A 10,976-nucleotide genomic window follows, 5' to 3' on the forward strand; every position below is an offset into this window, starting at 1 on the left:
CTATCAATGTTTAGTTGACAAAATATAGAAGCGTATTGAAGGTTGGCAGGCAAAATATCTGTCGATGGCTGGTCGAGCCACCCTCATTAAAGCAACTATGCATCCATCCCTATATATGCCATGCAAACCACACTCCTCCCACACAAAATTAGTCACTAGATAGATCAAATGAGTTGCAAATTATTATGGGGAGATCTAGCTCAACGTCATGGTTGTCACACTATAAATTGGAAAACTTTAGCCTTACCTAATGAAGCTGGTGGATTGGGTATACCATCAACTCGTCATTGAAATCGTGTGATTGTCATGAACCAGGCATGGCAATTATATACTAACCCTGATATGCTTTGGGCTAAGGTTCTAAAAGCCAAATATTTTCCACACACTACCTTGTTTACCAATACTTGCCCTCTACGAGGATCACATATTTGGAAATCATTTTCGATTGGTATCAAATATTTGCTTAATGGTATGAGTTGAACTGTCGGAGATAGGCATACTATTTAGATTTGGAAGGACCCTTGGCTGCCTCAAGGGTCCCTATGCAACTATCTTGAAGGTCCTATCCTTTTCCATGATGAGGATTATAGGGTTAGCTCATTGAGAACAAATCATTCTTGGAATTTCGAGGCTTTGGACTTTCCCCTTTATCACCAAATCGCGTATTTGGTTTTCCCCACGTACCCCTAGGTGTTTAAAGGAGCAGGTGGTAGGCATATTTGGTATACCCACCACTGACCGCGTTGGCCCTAGGCACACCTGTTTTCACTACACGTAGAACAACTAATTCCTATCAATGTTTAGTTGACAAAATATAGAAGCGTATTGAAGGTTGGCAGGCAAAATATCTGTCGATGGCTGGTCGAGCCACCCTCATTAAAGCAACTATGCATCCATCCCTATATATGCCATGCAAACCACACTCCTCCCACACAAAATTAGTCACCAGATAGATCAAATGAGTTGCAAATTCTTATGGGGAGATCTAGCTCAACGTTATGGCCGTCACACTATAAACTGGAAAACTGTAACCTTACCTAATGAAGCTGGTGGATTGGGTATACCATCAACTCGTCATTGAAATCGTGTGATTTTCATGAACCAGGCATGGCAATTATATACTAACCTTGATATGCTTTGGGCTAAGGTTCTAAAAGCCAAATATTTTCCACACACAACCTTGTTTACCAATACTTGCCCTCTACGAGGATCACATATTTGGAAATCATTTTCGATTGGTATCAAATATTTGCTTAATGGTATGAGTTGGACTGTCGGAGATGGGCATACTATTCAGATTTGGAAGGACCCTTGGCTGCCTCAAGGGTCCCTATGCAACTATCTTGAAGGTCCTATCCTTTTCCATGATGAGGATTATAGGGTTAGCTCATTGAGAACAAATCATTCTTGGAATTTCGAGGCTTTGGACTTTCCCCTTTGCCCCCAGCTCAAAAATCTTATTCACAGAATTCCTGTCGCCCAATTTACGCAACTTTCAGATTCTTTTATATGGCCCCACAACAATGGTATTTGTTCAATTAAATTTGCCTCCAAATTTCTCTTCCACAAACACAGGTACCTTTCAACAAGCAGAATTGCAGAATTGGATTTGGATTTCGTCTTCATAATGTATAACTATTTGTGTTACACATTATGAAAAATATTGTATCAATAAATCTATTGATTTACAATTTTTTTTTTTTTTATGACATGTTACGAATGGTTTTTTTTTTTTTGAAAAGAAAGCTGTAAATGTTATAAGTGATGTTAATATCTCAAAAAGGTAATATTAGGCTTGTTAGCTGTAGAATAATGTAAAAGTGACATTATTTCAAACACAATTTTTTTTTCTTTTTTCTTTTTTGGAGAATCCAAACCCAAAGGCCAGCTTTATTGAATAGAAAGGGAACAACAAAGAGTCACGAGATACAAGGGGAGCTATATCATCAAGAATGGATTCAATCCAAACCTGTAGCTCATTACCAGACTTAGATTTTCTAGCAAGAAAATGGACAACTAAATTGCCTAATCGTTTTACATGAGAAAAACTACAGAAACAAAAATCTCTAGCTAAGACAAGAGAATCATTAATGACATGACCAAACCTAGGGTGGTTTGAACCTCCATATTGGGCTAAGGTTCTAAAAGCCAAATATTTTCCACACACTACCTTGTTTACCAATACTTGCCCTCTACGAGGATCACATATTTGGAAATCATTTTCGATTGGTATCAAATATTTGCTTAATGGTATGAGTTGAACTGTCGGAGATAGGCATACTATTTAGATTTGGAAGGACCCTTGGCTGCCTCAAGGGTCCCTATGCAACTATCTTGAAGGTCCTATCCTTTTCCATGATGAGGATTATAGGGTTAGCTCATTGAGAACAAATCATTCTTGGAATTTCGAGGCTTTGGACTTTCCCCTTTCCCCCCAGCTCAAAAATCTTATTCAGGGAATTCCTGTCGCCCAATTTACGCGACTTTTAGATTCTTTTACATGGCCCCACAACAATGGTATTTGTTCAATTAAAATTGCCTCCAAATTTCTCTTCCACAAACACAGGTACCTTTCAACAAGCAGAATTGGATTTGGATTTCGTCTTCATAATGTATAACTATTTGTGTTACACATTATGAAAAATATTGTATCAATAAATCTATTGATTTACAATTTTTTTTTTTTTTATGACATGTTACAAATGGTTTTTTTTTTTTTGAAAAGAAAGCTGTAAATGTTATGAGTGATGTTAATATCTCAAAAAGGTAATATTAGGCTTGTTAGCTGTAGAATAATGTAAAAGTGACATTATTTCAAACACAATTTTTTTTTTCTTTTTTCTTTTTTGGAGAATCCAAACCCAAAGGCCAGCTTTATTGAATAGAAAGGGAACAACAAAGAGTCACGAGATACAAGGGGAGCTATATCATCAAGAATGGATTCAATCCAAACCTGTAGCTCATTACCAGACTTAGATTTTCTAGCAAGAAAATGGACAACTAAATTGCCTAATCGTTTTACATGAGAAAAACTACAGAAACAAAAATCTCTAGCTAAGACAAGAGAATCATTAATGACATGACCAAACCTAGGGTGGTTTGAACCTCCATACTTAAAAGCATTTGTCACTGTCTCAACATCTCCCTCAAAAGTAGCTTCAAAAATATTCATCTCCTTAGCAAAGAAGACCGCTTTTCTACAAGCTAAAGCTTCAACAATGGCTATCGAGTTAGGGAGAGGAATTTGCTCTGCCAAAGCACCAATCACAATACCCTTAGAGTCACGAATAACCACCCCCAAACCAGCAGCTCCCATCTCCTTGAAAATAGCCCCATCAAAATTCATCTTATAAAACAGGGATATAGGGTGAATCCACCTGACATAATGAGAGTTAATCTATCTAAATATACTATTAATAACAGGATTTCTTGTTTAGTTTTCAACATTTTGCATACTAAAATACCCTCACAGGTTTTTTTTTTCTTTTTCTTTTTTTTAATAAAAGATAAAAATTATACTATATCATAATCTAAGTGTATATATGTGTGAAACTCCCTTCTGGAGACTTGAACCCCAGCCTTTACCCCTCACACCCCACAAGTACTTAAACTTGTGAAGTGACCATCGCACCAAGAGTGTGCGGTGATCCACAGAAATTCTTAAACTCTCTAAAATACTCTTATCTTTTAGTTAAATAATTTTTAAATTAGAAAACGCAAATGGGTTAAAAGAGTAATTTATTGTTCTTAAATTTTAAGCTTTTTTCTTTTATCTTATCTATCTAAATTACTGCTTTTTATTTTAAATTTTTAAAATTTCAAACTTTACAAATAACTTTAAAAAAAAAAAAATCACACACTTTTTTCTTTTATCTTCTTTATTTGAATTACCACTTTTTATTTTAAATTCAAAATTTCAATCTTTAAACCCACGTACAAATAACTTTTTTTTTTTAAAATCATGTAGAGAAAAATCATAAAAATTAGGACATTATTTTTATCGCACTTTTATTCATTATAACACTAAACCATATTAAAAAAAAAAACTCACCGCACGCGTGTAGTAAATACTAAAAGTTTATGGATTAAGTTTTGAGATTACCAAACCGCATGAAGGCAAATTCCGACAAATTCCTAAATTTATTTTGAAACGTCAACCTCTTAACGATTTTCCTTAATAGAACCTTTTAACATCTTATATTAAGGCTATGTCTATCATGAATACAATTTCTTTATAGGAAAACAATTGGGACTTACTTTTAGCCATCAAAGGTGAATTGTCTCCTGACAAATGATTTAACTTCAATATGATATGCTTATCAAGTTATTTTACTTAAGTATAACTTTTTAAAGTTTTATTTATTTATTTATAACTGTATCTTTATCACACCTTTTTTTTTAAAAGTTAAATGAACAATAAAAATAAATTCTTCAAAACCAAACTTAAACCAACTTTAATTCCTTCTCAAAAAAAAAACCAACTTTAATGAATGAAAAATATAATTAAAAAATGTAATCTAAATTTTTTTAAATATTTGTCTTATCAATACAAAATAGTTGGGAGAGAAATTTAGCATAAATAAGAGAGAGAGAGAGGATGCTTCAAGTCATTCTTGGAGAGATTCTACTTGCATACTTTATGCTTAAAACGCTTTTCTTTTTTCTTGTTTCTTATTAGTTTCTCTTTAAATTCTTAATTTTTTTTTTTTTTTTTTTAGCCATCGAATCAGAATGCTATTTTCTGTTCAAACAAAAAACTGTATACAAAACTTGACTTTACCAAATATTGCGAATTAATTATTTTAAATGGATGGAAACGACTTAATCCAAGTCAAATAACACCTTTGGCTTTGGGAAGTGGTCTTAAACTTAATTGCTAATTAATCAATTAAAAATGGATGAAAACGACATATAGTATATCCCGGTCAAAAGTCAAAACAACCGCTTTGGCTTTGGGATGGTGCTCACAAGCATTCTTATCAAATATGTCAAAAAATATAACATTTAACATCTCAAAATACTTATTTTAATCAAGTGAGAGAGAGAAAGAAGTAGAGAGAGGCACAGCACAAGACAAGAGAGAGTAAGAGAGAGAAAAAAAAAAAAAAAAACTCTAGCAACTTGGTACAATAGGGTGTCAAAGACGACACTCCACTGTAGCAAAGACGTAAAAAATTTTAAGAATAACATATTCGATGTGGATGATATACTAAGAGAATGAGAGCTAAAATTAGGATTTAGCATTTTTCACATCTTTGATGTGAATACTCGATTGGAATCATTCGTATAATACTGTAGAGGCATAGACAAATAATCAAATATCAGTATCCCACTTCAACAAGTCTCTTCCGGAGATTCGCGTCTATGACTGGGTTTGGATACAGCGTTAAACTGCGGCACGTTTCTGTTCTCGCGTTTTCTCTTTTTTTTTTTTTTTTTTTTTTTTTTTTTTTACTTAAACCAACTTTAATTCCTTCTCAAAAAAAAAAAAAAAAAACCAACTTTAATGAATGAAAAATATAATTAAAAAATGTAATCTAATTTTTTTTTAAATATTTGTCTTATCAATACAAAATAGTTGGGAGAGAAATTTAACATAAATAAGAGAGAGAGAGAGAGGATGCTTCAAGTCATTCCTGGGGAGATTCTACTTGCATACTTTATGCTTAAAACGCTTTTCTTTTTTCTTGTTTCTTATTAGTTTCTCTTTAAATTCTTAATTTTTTTTTTTTTTTGGCCATCGAATCAGAATGCTATTTTCTGTTCAAACAAAAAACTGTATACAAAACTTGACTTTACCAAATATTGCGAATTAATTATTTTAAATGGATGGAAACGATTTAATCCAAGTCAAATAACCCCTTTGGCTTTGGGAAGTGGTCTTAAACTTAATTGCTAATTAATCAATTAAAAATGGATGAAAACGACATATAGTATATCCCGGTCAAAAGTCAAAACAACCGCTTTGGCTTTGGAATGGTGCTCACGAGCATTCTTATCAAATATGTCAAAAAATATAACATTTAACATCTCAAAATACTTATTTTAATCAAGTGAGAGAGAGAAAGAAGTAGAGAGAGGCACAGCACAAGACAAGAGAGAGTAAGAGAGAGAAAGAAAAAAAAAAAAACTCTAGCAACTTGGTACAGTAGGGTGTCAAAGACGACACTCCACTGTAGCAAAGACGTAAAAAATTTTAAGAATAGCATACTTGATGTGGATGATATACTAAGAGAATGAGAGCTAAAATTAGGATTTAGCATTTTTCACATCTTTGATATGAATACTCGATTGGAATCATTCGTATAATACTGTAGAGGCATAGACAAATAATCAAATATCAGTATCCCACTTCAACAAGTCTCTTCCGGAGATTCACGTCTATGTCTTTGACGTCTATGCGTCAAAGAAGTTAGAAGTTAGACGTTAGCAGTTAGAAGTTAGAACTAAAATAAATAAAGAATCTTCCCATAAAAATAAAATATAATTGATTAATTAAAACTTTTTTTTTTTAATATTTATAAAAGGAAGGATTTCGTAGCTTTAATGGAAAGCCAAGTAAAAAAAGGCCTCAAACTCTACCAAACCAACCACGTACGATATGTTGGGAGTAATACACAAAGTAATAAGGGAAGAATAAGGATAACATAAAACACAAATAAAAATAGATAACTTAGATGTACAAAATTGTTATCCTTAAACAATATTTGTCCCTTACACTCTTGTTGTTACTTGTTAAAGGGTTATCGCAAACTTGTCCTTAAGATACAACCAAGTTATTAGATTCTACAGATAGCAATTCTTGAGAATAACTACAGGATTTTTTGTGTTTCTCTCTAACATAAATCTCTATTTATACCCATATGGTTATCTTTCATCAAAAGGCATATATGGAAAATCAAAATATTTCATAAAACCGTTCACAAGGCTTGAAATATCTTCAAACTTTTGGAATAGTCACTAGAAAATTTTGCAAAAAATTTAGTTTTACGAGTTTCGATCGGTCAAGAATTCATTTTGATTAATCGAATGCTCTTTTCAATTGATTGAACAGAAATCGAGTATCAATTGAACCAGGTAGAGACTCCATGATAGATTTCCTTACCATTTTGATTAATTGAGTAAAAGTTTCGACCGATCAAAAATACTGAATTTCAAATTTCACTTAGAAAATTCTAGAACTTGAATTTTCACTTTATCAACTTTATGAAACAATATTCTCTAAACTCAAATATCATTATTACAACCTATTCATGTATATACTTATATATACAACAAGATATGTTAGGATATGTTGTGAAATTATTGTAGATGTGACGTTTCTCTTTCTTATAACATAAAATAAAAGGGGAAAATTTTTCTCTCTTTCTAGTGATAAATTTTCATTGTAAAACTGTAAAACATCCAAGTAATCCAACAACGGCAAGAGAATTTGCCTTTCGTACATTAACAATTTAACACAAGTTAATAGGAAATTATGTGCACTGTTTTGTTTGTAAGAAGTTTTTCTCTAACTTATTTAGAAAGATATCCTCTAATTTAGTACTTGACAGTTTATAAGAGTATTTAAATACTCTTAAAGAGTATTTATAAGAGTATTTAAATTATTAAACAAATATGTTATGCGGCTATAAAATATACATGCATGCTTATTGGAATCAACATCTAGCTGATTGGAAGAACTTTCATTCAAACTAATTTTAAGGAAAATTCTATATTTTGTGTATGTGTGTGTGAGTGTGTGTTTTTTCTTTTTCTTTTTTTCTTTTTTCTTTTTTTTTGGAACAAAAGAACTTTATAGTAAGCAACAAACTGAGGCAAAGGCATAAATACTTTCTAGATAAGGGTCGGCCCTAGGACTAAGAAACAAAATTGTATGAAACTCATATCACTATATGTGTGTCTGTGGGGACATATATATACTGATATACACAATTGGACATAGTTATGTATTTTGCTATTTTGCTTGAAAAGTGAGCAAATATTTTTAATTTTTGTTAGATAACTAAATTGAAACTATAGATACATTACCCGTTCATTTTCTTTTTTATATTTTTTAACATAACAGATTTTGTTTATGTATTGTCTTTTCATATAAAATGGAATAAGTCATATATTATTATATGGTTGAAAGACTTATAAATTTTATATAAATCACCGTAAAAAATTGAATTTAAATTAAGCATTTATATTGTATCTATAATATATTTTAAAACCTGTTCATCAAAAATTATATTTTAAACCTGATTAACATGTTATGAGATACTTTTTGCTTTGATGAAACTTTTAACATCTTAAACATTTGAACATTTACTTCAAAAAAGTAATTTCATTTAGCCCTCACAATATTAACAAATTTGTGGAATACACTGGATTTAAAACATATATAACAATTATTTAACCAACAGACACCAAAGCAACATGCCAATCAATAATCATTTTAGAAACTTATCATTCCAATCAATTTCTCAAAAAAACATGATTTTCTTTTCAATTAACTTCTTATGTAATTTTGCACTATTCTGTATCTCAAAAATCAACAAATTTAATGCAAGAAAATAAGAAGAAAAAGATAGCAATAAATTGAAGAAAAATATTTGAGTAGTCTAGAAAATTATGAAAACTAAGCATATGGAATACATAGTTCAAAAAGTGCACTGTTTAAACTATATTGACAGAACTTAAAACTCATATAATATTTTATTACTCATTCCAAATATCATTATAATTTAGATTTGACAATGAATTTGTTTTTTAGCCATATACCTTAAATATAACTATATTATAACTACTAAAGATTAGTCATTTACTTTCTGACAAAAATAATGAATTTGAGTTGGAGATTTTATACAATTTTTATAATGTACTTGAAGTCTAATTAGTTTTCATGGGATACTGCATTTTTTTAATTAAAAAAAAAATTCTCTAAGTTCCTTAAAATCCTACGGAAAATTATATTATGTAATATATATATACACACACATATCCTTCATCTTACAGTATATGGGTTTCATTATCCAAAATGGAATTTCAGGTGGCAAGCGATAATCAATCGAGGGAATTTAAAGAGCCCATTTCGTAGCAAAAATGAGATATAGAATTGCACTTAACTATTTGCCTAAAAGAACATCAACCCCTCTCATGGTTAGATGAAGCTAAAACTTTGTAAACTTATGAGGGATAGCAAACCTAAAGCTAGCGTGGCCATTGGCTTATAATTCCCTTTTTGATATATACGAAGTAAAAAGGAGGAGGATTCAATAAAGGGGTTTATAGATGCTTATCTCAACTCTCAAGTATGCCCTAAAAGTAGTACTCAAAGTTCAAAATTTTTATGACTACAATTTGTAAGAAATTGCATATGATTTAATTATAAGATTTGGAACTTTGACTAAATGACTAACTAAATAGTTAAGCTACAAGAAATTTAGACTGTGTTTGGAGAATATTTCAATAAGTAAGAAATTGGTTTGAATTTAATTACTTTACGGATCATGTAATTAAAAAAAAAAAAAAAAAAGCTACTTAATGATCCTACCATAGAGATCAAACCACCAAAATAGTAGCAGTAGGCCAGTCGATTAAATTAATGATTGCAAAGATTCATAGTTCATACCAACTCCATTAAATTTTCCTCACCAAGGTTGGTGAACAATATGCTTAATGATTTGGTAAGCATAGACCCACCATATCATATACCAATATAACAAAATATCCCAACCAACTTAGGCTCACTTGATTATGACACCAAATTTTTCCCTTCTACATTGCTAGCATTTATATCTCCTAATGTTCTAATTTTTGTGATCGCATCTTATCTTCATATTATAAATTAATTAAATAGGTATAAATGAATGAAACTGGGAATTCAACTTGCAACCATACATATAAATACTTTTAATCAACTCGAAGAAAGTACTTTGTTTGGAATATTATTAATGGTAATGAACTATTTTAATCATGGACCGAGAGGATTGAAGAAATTAAGCGTGCGGTATCTGATGTTGGTTTTATTTATTTATTTATTTAAATTTTAAAATCATAGGTAGATAAAAGGGAGATGAGATTTCCACCAACAAACATTAGACATTATTTAATTATTAAATTGTTATTATTTGTAAGAGAAAAATATTTAACAAAATTAACTCGAATGGTACGGCTTACAAGGTTACATCATTGACCAATGTGGTAAGACATAAGAGTAGTAGTTTGTTCTTGTTAATCAAATGTGAAATTGTTGGAATATGCTACTTAACATGCAATGCAATAGTTTATCCACACAAAAAAAGAGTTGAATTTCATGGTTCTTGGATACCAAAACTTCAAATTTGATACTTGTGGGGCCAACTATATAAGGTGGTATTGGTAAGTTTGTAGGGAATGGGCATGCGGCCCAATGGCCCAATCCGAGAACAGCAATCCGTCCGAGGATGATTTAATAAAAGCATGATACAAATAATATAAGAAGAAGAGCCGAGGATTGCACATGAGAATCCAAAATGTGTTCGAGGAGAAGATTCACCTCAGAACGATAGTCCGAGGTGGATGTAACATCTGATTACCCTAGGTAGTCCACAAGGTTGTATTATAATTGAGAAACAGATATGGAATAGTGGAGGCAACAAATATCTTCTGACGTTGCTACCTCCACATTAAATGCTTTCCAGCTAACTCTCTGGTCGTATTAATGTGGAGGTAGGGATGACAAATTTTGCCCGACCCGCGGGTACCTGGCCCGGCCCGGCCCTAATGGGCCGGGTTTTATCCGATCCGATTAGGAATAGGGTCGGGTATGGGTTTTAAAAAAAAAATCCGAAGCGAGTCCGGGTCGGGTCCAGGTTTTATGAAAAAAATCCGGACCCGACCCGAGACCCAACACGAAACCTGCCCCATTTAAAAACTCGGTACCCTAGATTACAAAAATACCCTCAATATATATATAAAATGGTAGGATCGGTAGGATCGGTAGGATCCCA

The sequence above is a fragment of the Quercus suber genome, unplaced genomic scaffold, assembly GCF_002906115.3.
Source record: "Quercus suber isolate HL8 unplaced genomic scaffold, Cork oak 2.0 scaffold_70, whole genome shotgun sequence".
Taxonomy (NCBI): Eukaryota; Viridiplantae; Streptophyta; class Magnoliopsida; order Fagales; family Fagaceae; genus Quercus; species Quercus suber.